This window comes from Narcine bancroftii, chromosome 4 (genome assembly GCF_036971445.1).
Source record: "Narcine bancroftii isolate sNarBan1 chromosome 4, sNarBan1.hap1, whole genome shotgun sequence".
NCBI lineage: Eukaryota > Metazoa > Chordata > Chondrichthyes > Torpediniformes > Narcinidae > Narcine > Narcine bancroftii.
Window position 1 is genome coordinate 306392035 of NC_091472.1, and position 15261 is coordinate 306407295.

The following is a 15261-nucleotide window of genomic DNA, read 5'->3' on the forward strand; positions in this document are numbered from 1 at the left end:
CTCATATCATAAGCTAGAGGAAGCTAAATTTTCTCTTAATAAATGAAACTAAGATGAACAGATTTAGTCATTTTCTTTGCATGAATAAAGATGGTGAATGTCATTTATGTCCTGCTGTACCAGCTCATCTGTACCCGATACAATTGATTCATACTATTTCAAATAGCCTTAGAATCCAAGGCTGTTCACTAATCCTGTCTCTGTAGCAATGTTGGCTTACCCTTATAGCATTCACAGGACTTTTTCCTGTTTAATCCATCTTCTCTGGGTTCAGGACATCAGGTTCACCATCTCAGCCTCTCCTGTCATGAATGGTGCTCTTAGAGGTGTCAGGACCTGCTGAAACTCTCTTTTGTCCAGGTCTGTATCAATAAATTCAGGCAGAGACCATCCATGAGCAATTGTTCTCTGATGAGACACAGTAGTCTCCAGTTGTCCTCTCAACTGATTTAATGTTAGATTTCCTAGCTGAGTAGCAGTTAAGCTACCCAAGGTAAGTAAAACGGCATCATCGGAGACAAATCAAATATTTATAGAATCATAATTATGACAGCTAGAAGGCCATTCCTCCCATCATGTCTGTGTTCTTCATAAAATTGCCACCCAATCTAATCACATATTCTAATTCAAGGTCCATACACCTGCAGCTCACAGTGTATAGATGACACTTTCCAGGTTCTATTATTTCCAAATTTCAAAATGTGTCATCTTCAAGGCAATGTGGGAATGATATTACTATCTTATTAACCCATTAAACTAAACTTTGTAGATGCAGCTTTATGTAGCTTTGATTCATTGATAAAATTAACACTTTGCATAACTTTGCATTAAAAGATGTTCATAATGATGAATAAACAAAGCATATACTGTGGCAGATGATGTTTGTGTTCATATGCCATCACATTGAAATAATGAGACCACACCTGAAGTTGTCAGCCAGTGAATAGAGAAGCATTTATTACAGTTTTATCAGACTTGATATAAACACACTTGTGACTTGGCGTCATGAAGTGCTAACGACCTCATGACGTAACTACGTTGAGTAGGTCAGGGCTTCTCAGTGGACCTACGGGTGCTGCTGAGTCACTAGGCCTCGTGGCTGTAGTGGCGAGTTGCCAGTAGATAGCAGTCTGTTGTGTCTCGCTGTCACAAGATAGGAGCTGTAAGTACTGGTTCTGCCCATTTAAATACAATACTGTATTAAAAAAAATATAATAATATTCAACTTTAAATACATATACAAGAAGAAAGATGATTTCAAAGAAAATTGTCTCAAGCTCACGTCCCCTTCATAGTCCATCGAAGAATGAGATGCAAGCTCTTAGTCTGTGTGGATATTATGACATACTACGTCATAGTCATTCTTAAAGAGACAAGCACAAAATTAACTAAGAATCAAAAACACAAGGTTTTAACCTTTACATAGCTTCCCAAGTACACATCCCAGGGCTCCTGAAACAAGGCGAAGATTTTGGTCTCTCTCGCACTTTCAGGTTTTGAGTTGCAGACCTTTACTATCATGGTGTAAAAAAATCCTAATCTCCTCTCCAATTCTCCTACCACTTACTAACTACTTCTGAGGGTCCAGCCATTCATGGTATACATCCAAGCTTTATTAGTCCTCCTAACCTCCATTATCTCTTATTTTTCAGACATAAATTCCATTGGTTAATAGAAGAAATCACTAAAATGCCTTTTGGATTTTCCCATTGCTTTGAAGTATTAGAGAACAAACAGTCCAACATCTTTATGTTCCTCCACAGTTCTCAATGTCCTCCCAATTATTGTATTTTCATTGCTTTGTTGTACTTCCCTAAATTATTTGACATATCTATGAAGTAAATTCCTTTTGCATTTTTCTATGTTATTGGCTAGATCATCCATATCTTTTGCAATTGAAATCTTTCCTCTTTAATATCAACAATATGTCCAGGTCTTGTATCATCTGCAAATTTTTTTAAAAAATCACAGCCTCTGCATTATATATCTGAATCATTAATATATACCACAGAAACCAAGGGGCCAAATACTGAACCTTGCAGAATACCATTTGTCCCTGCCATTCAGTTTTATAACACAAATCAATCAATCATTACTTTTTTCTTCACTGAGCTAATTTTGGATCCAATTTGATAATGGTAATGAGTTTATTGCCATACATACTGTCACACAAGGCTCTGTTCTTAGGCCCCTACTCTACTCACTTTACACCTACAACTATGTACATCAATAACACCATCTACAATTTTGCAGATGATATCATGGTAGTGGGTTGTATAAAGGAAGGGAATGAGTCAGAAAACAGGATGGAGATTGAAAACTTGGCTGAATGGTGAACCAACAACAACCTTGCACTCAATATCTGATTGTTGACTTCAAGAAAGGAAAGCCAGAGGTATACAATCCAGAGATCACTGGGGGATCTGAGGTGGAGAGGGTGAGCAAAATTAGGTTCTTGGGAGTCATTATCTCAGAGGATCTTTACTGGACCCAACACACCAATGACATCGTGAAGAAAGCACGTCAGCTCCTCTACTCCCTCAGGAGTTTGCAGAGGTTTGGTATGATACCAGAAACCCTGGCAAATTTCGACAGAGGTGTGGTGGAAAGTGTGCTGATCGGCTGCCTCACAGTCTGATAAGGGAACACCAATACTCCTGAGTGTAAAGCCCTCCAAAAGGTAGTGACCCAGCCCAAGACATCAGTTCCAAAACCCTCCCCACTATTGAGTATATCTACAGGGAATGCTGCCATCAGAGGGCAGCAGCAATCATCAAAGACCCACACCACCCAGCACATGTTCTGTCCTCACTGCTGCCACCAGGAAACAGGTATAGGTGCCAAATGATGTGCACCACCAGGTTCAGGAACAGCTGCTACCCCTCCTCCATCAGACTACTCAACAACAAACTCAATCAGAGACTCATTTAAGGAGTCTTACTTGTGCACTTTACTGATTTTCTTTTATTCTTTCTTGTTGTGACTTGCTCCCATTTTTCAGTTCATTTTCATTTGTGTGGGACTGCCACTTTAAGAGAACAGATTTAACAAAAACCTGCAGGTTTTGTAAAGTGACTGTAAACTGGCAGCGGGCTTTGAAGATAGCATGTACCTAAATGGATACATCTGCAGAGTGAGGAGAGAAGCCCTGGAAATCCCAGGTGAAGAGACCATGTGACCAGCATATTGAAGAAGCAGTTTTGCTGAGGGGTCATTTTAAGGAGACAGCACAGGAGCAAATAGCTCTCTGAAGAATAAATATTATGCTGGATTTGCCTTATATGTGGTAATAAATAATCTTCCTGATTTCCTCCTGTCACTTATAATGGAATGAGTATATAAGCAATCTGTCTGATTTCCTCCGGATAGTTATAGAGGAATGAGAAGACCACTCCATGACCGAAAAGAGCAAAGGCCACTTTTGTTCGACTGACCCACAGAAAGGGTTCTACTAGCAGAAGATATACTGCGCGTGAGTGAGAGTCCCTTGAGTTCAGCTGACCCACAGAAAGGGTTCTGAAAGGCTTTGTGAGCATCACTTGCTTTATGTCCCTCTATGCCAAAGAAGAGGGGAGTTTTGGTTAGCACCCATCTAAAAAGGACATTTCATTGGAAACACCTCAAAAACAGTTTCGTGAGTTAATCAACATTCTGTCATCCTCTTTCACCCACTTGATGAACTGCTAATTTAAGCTAAAGCCTATGTTTCACATCCACCTAAGGCTTGCATGTCTCCTCCATTTAAAGGCTGTGTATCACATCAATTTGAAGCCTATGTGTCAACATCGGGATTTTCTGGAACTGCCTTTTGAGAATTGGGTCTTGAGCTGTAGTGTCCTCCACACATACACTAGTTTATTCGTGCATAGTTGGGGGCAAAGTTATATAAGTTTAGATAAGTGTAAATAAATTAGATTAGGTGTTATATAATTGCTGATTAATAATTAAAAATATTATTTTAAACATAACACTATCTGGGCTAATTTCTATTGTTGCTGTCTGCTATATAACCAAATTGGGGGATAATTGTCCAGGATCACACCAAATTGGGAGCCGAGTGAACGATTAATTTTCAATTTGATTGATCAGAATATTTTCAAAGCCAAATTAAAGGAACAATAGCAGCGATAGACATTGATAAATTTCTGGGATCACCCACTGTTACAGATTTGCAGGGGGCAAAAAAGAGTGAGTTGTCGACTCTCAAATAAAAGTTGAAAACTTGCAGTGGTAAAACCAGTCATGAAGAAGGAAAAAATTCAGAAAGTTATAGAGGCATTATTATGTAATAAAAGGGAAGTTTAGATTGGAGGAATAAACTGAATTAGAAAAACTTTGATTGGAGTTTAAGAGAGAGAAAAATCAGTTAGAATTAGAGAAACATAGAGATGTAGAAAGGCAAAGGACATTTGAGGTGGAAAAAGTCAAAAACCAAAAGGAGGAAGTCGAAAGGAAGAAGCCAAGAAACAAAAGCAGTTTGAGCTAGAATTAGAAAAGAGGTGTTTAATAATTAAAAATATTATTTTAAATATAACACTGTCTGGGCTCATTTCTATTGCTGCTGTCTGGTACGTAACAATTGTACAGTCAGTTTGTTTACATTCATTATCTGTTTACAGTTCTTTTATTGGTTTACTTTTACACTGTGTGCAGTTTCTTTTTTGCATTACCAATTATGGTAATTCTGCCACACCTGCAGGATAAAGGAATCTCAGGGTTGAATGTGATGTCAGGTATGTACCCTGACAATAAATCTGAATTTGAAATCTGACATATAAGTACAATGTACATATGAATTGAAATTCTTACTTTCTGTAGCCAAACTTTAAAAAAAATCTAGGTTATAAAGTGAGATATTATCAATATCAGATGAAGATAATACAGATTGTAAAGAAATTGTTCTTGAACCTAGAGGTGCGGGACTTTAAGCTTCCAAAGTACACCTGTAGAAGTTTGATAAGAGCATTTGAAGGCCACCAAATCTTCTTCCCAAAGTTAGCAGTGAGAAGAGGTTGTGTCCAGGATTAATGGTGCTTTGTGATGTTGGCTGAGCCTCACATACAAGTAAATGCCTTCTCTAGATGGGAGGTTAAAGCCTGTGATGACTGTGTTTGCTACCTTCTGCCTTCCTTGGCACTCAAATTACCAAACCAGGCCACAATGCAACCAATCGATATGCTTTCCAAAGCACACCTTGTAGAAGTTTGATGAGTATTTGAAGGCACGCCAAATCTCCTCAGACTTCACAGTAAATAAAGCTGTTGGTGTGCCTTCTTCATGGTTGCCTCAAGGTGCTGGCTCCCGGAGAGGTCCTCCAATATGTTACTCCCAAGAACTTGAAGGCACTACCCCTCTCCACCTCTGTGCCATCAATGTGGACAGATGTGTAGTTCATTATACTCCCATTTCTAAAATCCATGATGATCTTCTTGGTCTTGTTGACATTGAGTGTAAGATTGTTGTTCCAGCACCAAGCAACCAGATTCTAGATCTCCATCCTTTATTCTGACTCATTACTTCCCATTATTCAGCCAATAATAAAGTCAATCTCCTTTGGTTCCTAAGGTCACCTTGCTGTCCTCATCAAACTTCCTTACCTATCAAAAATCTGTTCTTTATGTCTTTCCTTCCAACAAACCATGGCCCCAAATAGTCCCTCCAGGTAAAGCAGCAATTTACTTGCAATTCTTTCAACCCAATGAATTAGATTTGATATTCACAATGTGGTTTCATTTAAAATTATTTCATACTTGCTCACTTTAAGATTGCATCCAATATTTCACATTCATCTTCCTTAACTACAACATTCAGGATCCCCCTCTCTTGCAAGTGAGTATTCATTAAGAATCATAGCCACACCTTCTGCCATAGACATAGGTTGTCTGCTTAGTCCCCAACAGGAACTATTCTATCCTTAGGTATCTCAAATCCCTTTGCTTTTATTGAATTATGAAACAATTCTGGGTGTTTTGTTTTCCTCCTACCTTCTAAAGACTTACAGGTATTTGGTAGGTTAACTGATCACTTGGGTGCCATTGGACGGATGGTGCTCATGGTCAGGAAGGGCCTGGTATACTGTGCTGTATCTCTAAATTTAAAATTAAAAGATTAAAGTGCCTATTGGTATTTGTGAGTGCACAGGGTTTCCAGATGAATACGAAAGGGGGATGATCCCATTTTTCAACACAACGATTCATTTCATGAGCCTTCTACAATACTAGCCTTTCGCACAGCTATGATCGAACAGAATCACAGATTGACAGAACCAATATTGTGACCTCTACCTCTCACCATTATGTTTTTTAACCACCTTGCTATGTCATCTGGAAACCCCATAACAAGAAAGACTAAGTTTCCACTTGTTCAGTCATTTCTTGGTCGTTATTCATATTACGCTCCCGAGTCTCTCAATGCCTTCAGTCCGAACCAATTTTTACCCAGTAACTAAAGACTGCTACCAACAGAAAAAGCAGAAAATGTAGGCGATTTTTATCTCCATTCATCAGGTGCAGGAGGAGCAGGGAGGAAATAGGATGAAACATTCTTGGCAACAATGTCGCCGGTGAGAGACTTGCCCTGACCGAACCCAGTAGAAATTGCCCTCCTCCACACCAACATGTCCATCTGTGGCACCATGCACTGCTGAACTAGGGCCACCCAAACATTGGAGGAACTACACCAGGTTCTCAACCTTTTTCTTTTCACTTACATCCCACTTTAAGTATTCCCTCTGCCATAGGTGATTAGTAAGGGATTGCTTAAGGTGGTATGTGGGTGGAAAGAAAAAGTCTGAAAACCACCATTTTAATTGTACCTCATTGACTTGTTATGTGCAAGGTTTCAGAACTCCAAAGGAAATGGGGCAATGACAATTTTTCTCAAGCAAAATACTTCAGTAAAAATTGGTCTAGTGCAGTGATTGTCAACCTTCCCTCCCCACTCACATACTACCTTAAGCAATCCCTTACTAACCACAGAGCACCGATGGCAGAAGGATACTTAAAAGTGATATCTGAATGGAAAGAAAAAAGTTGAGAAGCACTAAGCTGCACTGAATATACCATTTGAGCACTCTCCAACCAGATGGCATTAACCTCGACTACCCCAGTGTTTGCTGGACCACTACCCATTCTCCCTCCCTTCCCTATCCCTCTCCCTCCTTTCCTCCAGCTCTCCACCCCCATCCCTCTCCATTCAGAGACCTATCCTCCTTTCCCCTGGCATCTCTTGTACCCCCCTCCCTTATCCATCTATTACCTTTTGCCAGTGCTCCTCCCATGCCCCTCCCCATCCACCATTTTCATGAGGCACCAGCCTACAATTTACTCATACTTTATCAAAGCCCTGATCACCGGCCCTTATCTTTATTTTTGCAATTTAAAGTATGCCGTGCAGCCTGCTGAGTTTCTCTAGCATTATGCTTTCTGTTTCCACAAAAGAAATTTCAAAGAGACAGGTGGATGGAATACAGTGATATTTGAGACTGATGGAATAGTCCTTGTAATTTAGAGCAAGTTATTGGAAAGGAAGGATGTCTAAAAAACTGTGATGATAAGGAAATACGGGGAGGCAGTTGCAGGAAGTTGCTTTATAACACTGGAAGAGCATTTCTTCCAGAAGAGCAAAAACTTGGAAAAATATTTGCCCTTCTGACAAAGCTTTCCCTAATGCTATTGGCCTCAAGCATAGTCGCTGCTTCATGGTCAAACTTCACAACATGGGCTAAATGATATGAAGGATGGTTTTTGAATTCCTGGACACTTTTTGTCCACTTGCTCCATCTCCAAAATGCCCAAGGCCAAAATATCTACGGGGAATGCAGTGTCCTTGGGCTGTAATTCCTCACTATGTTAACCCCTCTTCCAAATGAATGTGACTGAATCAGGACCATGTTTTCACTTCTGTACTGTTTCTACACTCTGTACTGTGCTTTATTGCTGCAGTGTTATCTGGGTTTGATTAGTTGGGCTGCTTGCAAAATGCAACTCGGCAACCTGTGACAATAAACGAGTTAAAATGAGTGTGTTTTAGCTTTTATAATACTGACAAAAGGGATACGGACCCACAAAACCAGAAATTAAATTTGGTAAATGAGTTTAACATTATTTATGATGGAAAATTAAATAATGAAGGTAAAACAAACAGTATTATTAATAGACTCTATTCATATTAGTCTACTCTTAATACAGTTGTATTATTTCAACTAAGAATGGGAGCTCGTCATCGTCAGGCACCAGGCACCAGGCACCAGGCACGCACCATATGAATATGTACTGAACCAAATGAATAAATAGTGTTAGACACTGCTTTCCTGTGACTAGGGACTCAACTCAATTGTACCGGTGCCCAAGAGCGGGGTAACCTGCCTAAATGACTACTGACCAGTGGCACTCATGTATTTTGAGAGGCTGGTGTGGAAGCATATCAACTCCTGTTCTGAGCGGTGACATAAATCCTTTCCAATTTGCCTTTTGCTGTAACAGGTCTACAGTAGATGCCATCTCACAGGCTCTAAAAAAAGCCATGGAATACCTGGACAATAAAGATGCATACATCAGGCTGCTCTTTATCGACTACAGTTTGGCAGTCAACGCCATCATCCCCTCAAAACTGATCGTCAATCTCCAAGACTTGGGCCTCAATATCCCACTGTGTAATTAGATCCAGACCTTTAGGAAAAACTTATTGGAAGGAGTCTGTATACACATTTGGTCTTTGTATTTAAGGACTAATACACTTATGTTGGAGTCAGTGCAAGTTAAATTAACTAGGTTAATTCCTGGGATGAAGGACTATGAAGAAAGATTGAAAGCTTAGGCCTATGCTCATTGGAGTTTAAAATGAGAAGTGATCTTATAAAGCAGCTAATTTCCTACCCTAAGAAATTTTGTGAAGAAAAGATGACTGCCCTAACCCTTTATGTCTGCTCTGCAAACTAATTTGTTGCTTATTAAACCTGATAGAGGAATGTACTGCAGGTTGCAAGCGCAATTCCCTGACAGATCAAGTGCACACAGCTGGATGCACCCCTGCTACCACATATGCTTAATGATCTAACCATTAAGCTAATGGTTAGAACATTGACAAAGAATAATGTAGTTGAGTTGTTTTTTATGCAGAAAGCACCATATAAAATCTTCCCAATTAGGTCACAGCCAATTAAGAGTATCAATGAAGTTTTTACACTATCACCTTTATTCATCTTCCACAAGAATTCTTCACACTAGTATTATTTTCTATATATTTGCAGTGTGTGTGTGTGTGGGTGTGCACGTTGCCAATCCATTGTTTTAATGGCCCATGTTCTCAGAGAGCAAGAAGAATGAACTGCAGAGGAGGCCACCAATAAAAATATTATCAACCAGATAAAAGATATTTATGAAGTCAATGGGAAGAGTGGGGCTTGAAGGTGGATTGCTTCTGAATTAGGATAACAGAGATGGAATTGAAAATAAAGAGTGCCTTTGTGATCTGAAGCAAGGGTCAAAACTACCTCTTTGCGTTAGGTCAGGTAATAGTGCCTCAGTGTCCGATAGCCTTGCAGAGAGTGATGTGGGAGATTAAATGAGTAAGGCACACGCAGATATCTGTGAATGCCATGTTGATCTTCCTCTCCCTCCAAATGAATCACTGCCTTTGCACTGACTTTAGTCAGTAGGAAGATCAATCACAGCCTGGTCAACAGAAACATCTTCCACCTAAAACATTAATTCATTTTCTTTCACCAGAGATGTCACCTGACATGTTTTCATTTCATTTTCATTTCAGCTTTCCAATGTATGCAGCATTTTAAGTTTGAATTATTCTGGAGATTCTGGCTTGTACTCCTTCCATTAAGTTTTTCCTAAAGGTTCCTGTGCCCAATGCACTCCATTTTGGGTTCGACAACTCTATACATGTGCTGTAAATTGGTTTCCTCTTTGTAAGACCAATACTTAAATGGTAATTTGGTTCTTTTTGTGTCCGGTTCCTGGATTTTAGTGATTTTTGAACTTGTACTTCAAATCTCCTTAATCTTTTTCAGTTCCTAATTTTTTACCACAGATTTTACTGTCCAATCTGGGTAACTTGTTCACCATTTGCTGCTTAATCTATTTATGCTACTGTTCCTATGTGCAGAATTTACTATTCCTCCAGATGAATAGTTGTCTGCAAAAATTATATTAAATTTTCAATTCTTCATCCATTGTTTAAAAAGTGAGGAAAAGTTCATTTTGCATAGCAATCTCTAGAGCATACTTAATACACGAAAGTGCTCGAGAAACTCAGCAGGCCCTGTGGTGTCCATAGGAAGCAAAAATATATCTCCAAAGTATCAGTCAAGGTATGAGCAACAAATAGGCGGGCAAACAAGGTTGGGGAAGGAGGAAAGAAGGGGCAGGGGGAGGAGCACAGGTCAATAGCCAAGATAGACAGGAGGGCAGGAGAGAAAAGGTGAGAACTGATCAGGTGAAGGCTTTAGCTCAGTGTATGCAGAATTGATGGAAAGGAAATAGAGAAAGAGGGAGACAGTGGAGAGGGAGTCTGATGGAAACTGAAGAAGTTGATTGGAGAATGCCAAGACAGAATATTGAGGTGTTAATCCTCCAATTTGTGGGTGCTCTCAGTTTGGTTGTGCATGAGACAATGAAAAGACATGCTAGCATGGGAATGGGGAGAGGAATTGAAACGGATTGCCACTGGAAAATCCCCGCTATTAGAGCATACAGAGTGAAGGTGCTCAATAAAACAATTTCCTAGTCTGCATCCAATTTATCAGAAGTAGAGAAGGCCATAATAGGAGCAGCAGATGCAGTTGATAATCCCTGCAAAATCACAAATGATCTATTGCCTCACTTGAATGGTTGTGAAGGAAGAGGTGTGGACATAAATGTAGTACTTCATGTGGTCACAGGGACAGATATCAAGGGGACAATTGGTGGGAAAGGAAGAGTGGATGAGGGAGACATAGAGGGAGTGGTCCCTGCAGAAGGCGGAGAGGGGAAGATATGTCTGGTGGTGAGGTCACGTTGTAAGTGGTGGAAATTGCATAGGATGATATGTAGGATGTGGTGGAAATGGTGCTTCTTGTCACAATTGCCTTTGGTTGGCACATGTTGCATTTTTGAGCACATGCCCTTTATCCTTAATCGGTCTACAAACACCCAGCCAATTTCAAATATCACTAAGTGTACACCAACCTTTGCCAAACAGCCAACTAGCTGAAGAGTTTATGGACATTTTCAATCTCTCACTGCTCCGGTCGGAGATTCCCACCTGTTTCAAAAGGGCATCAATTATCCCACTGCCGAAGAAGAGCAGGGTGAGCTGCCTCACCGACTATTGCCCAGTAGCACTAGAGCAGGGTGAGCGGCCTCAACGACTATCGCCCAGTAGCTCTAGAGCAGGGTGAGTGGCCTCAATGACTATCGCCCCGTAGCCCTCACATCTACTGTAATGATATGCTTTGAGAAGTTTGTCACAGCCAGAATTAACTCATATCTAAGCAAAGACCTGAACCCACTGCAATTTGCCTTTCACCACAATTATTCCATAGCAGATGCAATCTCACTGGCTTTCCATTCAACCCTGGATCACCTGGACAACAGCAATACCTACATCAGGCTGCTTTTCATCTATTATAGCTCAGCTTTGGACACCATCATCCCCTCCATACAGGTTAACAATCTTCAAAGCCTGGGCCTCTACACCTCCCTCTGCAACTGACTCCTTGACTTCCTCATTAAAGACCACAGGCAGTGCAGGGGTGGTGATCAATAGGGGTGCTCCTCAAGGATGCGGGCTTAGCCCACTGCTCTTGATTGTGTGGCCAGGCACAATTCAAGTGCCATCTACAAATTTGCTGATGGCACCACGGTTGCCGACAGGACCACAGATGGCAATGGGGAGGCATACGGGAGAGATAGATCAGCTAGTTGAGTGGTGATACAACAACAACCTTGCCCTCAATGTCAGAAAAACTAAAACATTGATTGTGGACTTCAGGGTAGAGGAATAAGTTCATGACAATAAACATGATTCTGATTTTCTGCGTGAAACCTCATCCAAGTATTTCTGGATACCCAATGATCTGGCCTTTACAATTTGTCTTTGGCAACAAATTCTACAGATTTACCACCTTATAGCTGAAGAAATTCCTCCACATCTCTGTTCCAAGCAGACGCCCTTCAATCTTGAACTGGTCTGTAACAAGGCCAAGCTATCCCTATTTGATCAACACATACTTGCTCACAGCTAAACATGGCCATGGCTTTATTCATCCATTACTCAGACTCACTGATGCTGAGATACTCTATACTCATTGAAAGCCCTAATAATTTTCCTATAACAAGCCTCTAGTTTCCAAGTTACTCTTTCATATTTTCATAAATAATTGAGTGAAATTGGTAATTTTCCAGTCAAATAAATCATATTGTTGAATCAAGAGTTCATGGTAGATTACATATTGCAGAATGAATAAATAAGCCTTCAAAATAAGCCATTTCACAAGCCAATTCCATACCATTATTTCATCAAAGTGCAATTTAAAACATATAGAAGTTATAATATTGGAGGCAAAAATAGTATTTTCTCTCTGGACAATTTTTTTCAAAGTCAGAAAATGAATGAAAATGTGAATAATTATTTGATTTTTTTAAACATATTGATGACCTATTACTGGTATGTATAGCAAGTGCATTTCATTTACTTCCCCAGTAACGTTACTGTTATAATTGGTATTCCCTTCTCCCCTGAGTATTAATTACCTAGGCTTTGGAGGAGGAGGAAGAGGAAGAGGAGGAAGGGGAAGAAGAGGAGGAGGAGGAAGGGGAAGAAGAGGAGGAGGAGGAAGGGGAAGAAGATGAATAACAACCACAACAAAGAGGAATGTGGTAACCCACCAAAATAACTACAAACCAATGGGACTCACAGCCACAATGATAAAGTGTTTTTAGAGGATGGTGTTGAAAATATCAGCTCATGTTTGAGCGGCGACATGGAACCATTTCAATTTGCTTATTGCAGCACAGGTCAATGGCAGATGCCATCACACTGGCTCTACACAAAACCCTGGAACACCTAGACAGCAAAGATGCTCTTTATTGACTACAATTTGACCAACACCATCACCCCCTCAAAACTAATCAGCAAACTGCAAGACTTGGGCCTCAATACCCCAATACGCCATTGGATCCTAAATTTCCTCTCCTCCAGACTCCAATTGGTGCGGATTTGCAAGAACATCTCCATCAGCACTGGAATTCCACAAGGTCCCACAGCACCAAAAGCCCCCTGCTCTACTCACTTTATATCTATGACAGTATGCCTTGGTACAACAACAAAACACATCAGATGATGCCACAGAACTGGGCTGTATAATAATGGGCAATGAGTTAGAATACAGGAGGGAAATTGAAAACTTGGCTGAATGGTGTACTAACAACAGCCTCTCACTCAATGTCACCAAGACCAAGGAGGTGATTATCGACTTTAGGAAAGGAAAGACATAGGTGTACAATTGAATGATCATTGGGAGGATCAGAGGTGGAGAAGTTGAACAAATTCCTAGGAGTTACTTCTTGAGGACTTTGCCTGGATCCAACAGACTAATGTCATCATGAAGAAAGCACGTCAGCTCCTCTACATCCTCAGGAGTTTGTAGAGGTTTGGTAGGTCAGGAAACCTTGGTAAACTTCCACAGTTGAGTAGTGGAAAGTGTGCTGCCTGGCTACATTAAGGCCTAGTATGAGGACATCAGTACCTCCGAGCAGAAAGTACAACACTCTTCCCACCCTGAAGAACATCTACATGGAACACTGCCATTGGAGAGCAGCAGTAATCATTAAGGATCGATGCAAACCGTGACATGCTCTGTTCTTGCTGCTGTTATCAGGAACGAGGTTTATGTGCCGCAGAACTCATTCCATCTGGTTTAGGAACAGTTGCTGCCCCTCAGTGCTAAGGCTCCAAAACAATAGACGCAATCAGAGACTCATTTAAGTTTGGAACGTAACAAGCTACCAATATTGTGAGTCAAATCCTTTTTTTTGTTAACTTGAGGTGCGGTAAAATAGTATGCATGCCCTGAATAAGACTTGCCTCTTACAAAAGATTACAATCACTGCAAGCCCTTCTGAAGGGGCTATTTGTTTCTGAAGTCATTTTTTTTTGCCTCCATTGCATAATGTTGCCAAATAACTCCATCAACAGCCTGTGAAGAGACAATCTTCTTTTGTGACCATTATCAAAGTCGTTTTCCTTTCCAGTGATAATCATAATTCAGTGATCACCATTAGGCCTTTTTCAAGAAGAAACTGCAGGACTTTTCTCTCATTACAGTCAAAAGTCTCAGTTCTGGCAGGTTATTTATTCCCTTTTGACTTGATAAATTAAGTTATCAGCCCTAGGCAATATTGTCTTTGTCCTCAGTTTTCTCATTACAAGATATTTCAGTCATTCTCCATCGTGAAGTATTGACATCTCACAGGGTGGACTTTTTGAAGTTTCTTCTGACCACCCTGTCTACCTTTCCTTGGCTGCTGGTCAATCTCCCTGTCACATTTGATGCCAATAAACCACTTGTATAGAAGAAGCACCTATGAACAGCAACTTTGAAACCGGTAGAAAATGACTTCACTCCATCACACTGTCGAGAGTACTTGGTTACAGTTGTTTATTGTAAACAACTACAGAAAATTGCAAAAACATGTAGAATTGAAATAATTTCTTGAGTTGTGGTTGAGATGCAGTTTTAAAAACTACTTGAAACATCCATCTGAACAAAATTAAGGAAGGGAAGATGTTTATCAATAGCAAATACCAGTTGCCAGCTGTACATCCTCCCAGTAGTTGATGGGGGGATTTTGTAATTCTATCAGCAATCAGAACCATTTTGCTTCAAAAGTCTGCACTTTTGCAATAAATGTCTTTTTCTAACCTGGTGGAGTTCACTAGCATTCAGAAAGTGCCTGCAATATTGCCCAATGTCACCCCTTTCCTGGGAGGAGACAAAAATCACATTTGATGTGCTCGCAAAGCTAAAATTGGAGTTGCGCTGAGAAATTCATATATTCACAAGATAATTGCTGCCTAACAATGTCACATTTTGCAGGTTGGCATTTGATCATTCTGTTTTGTAGCTTTGGCTGAACCTGCAGGGTGCTCCTGTGATCAATGTCTTTGGAGAATAAGTTGGCTGCCAGCAAAACTTGTAATGCACTCTCACAACTACAGAATTCTTTGCACACATAGAAACACTTCGGCGGAGCTCTCTGATCCTAA

The 15261-nt window shown here is 40.3% G+C and overlaps 1 protein-coding gene and 1 long non-coding RNA gene across 5 annotated transcripts in view; both read right to left on the minus strand.

Moving 5' to 3' along the window:
• pde11a (phosphodiesterase 11a) overlaps positions 1 to 15261 on the minus strand; it is a 355963-nt gene that overhangs the window by 290149 nt on the left and 50553 nt on the right. The gene's annotated exons all lie outside the window — the stretch shown is intronic.
• On the minus strand, positions 930 to 5547 carry LOC138762218 (uncharacterized). Its single transcript, XR_011356843.1, has 2 exons — positions 5194 to 5547; positions 930 to 1195 (listed from the first exon to the last, which is right to left on the minus strand). It is a non-coding gene; the product is annotated as an uncharacterized lncRNA (long non-coding RNA).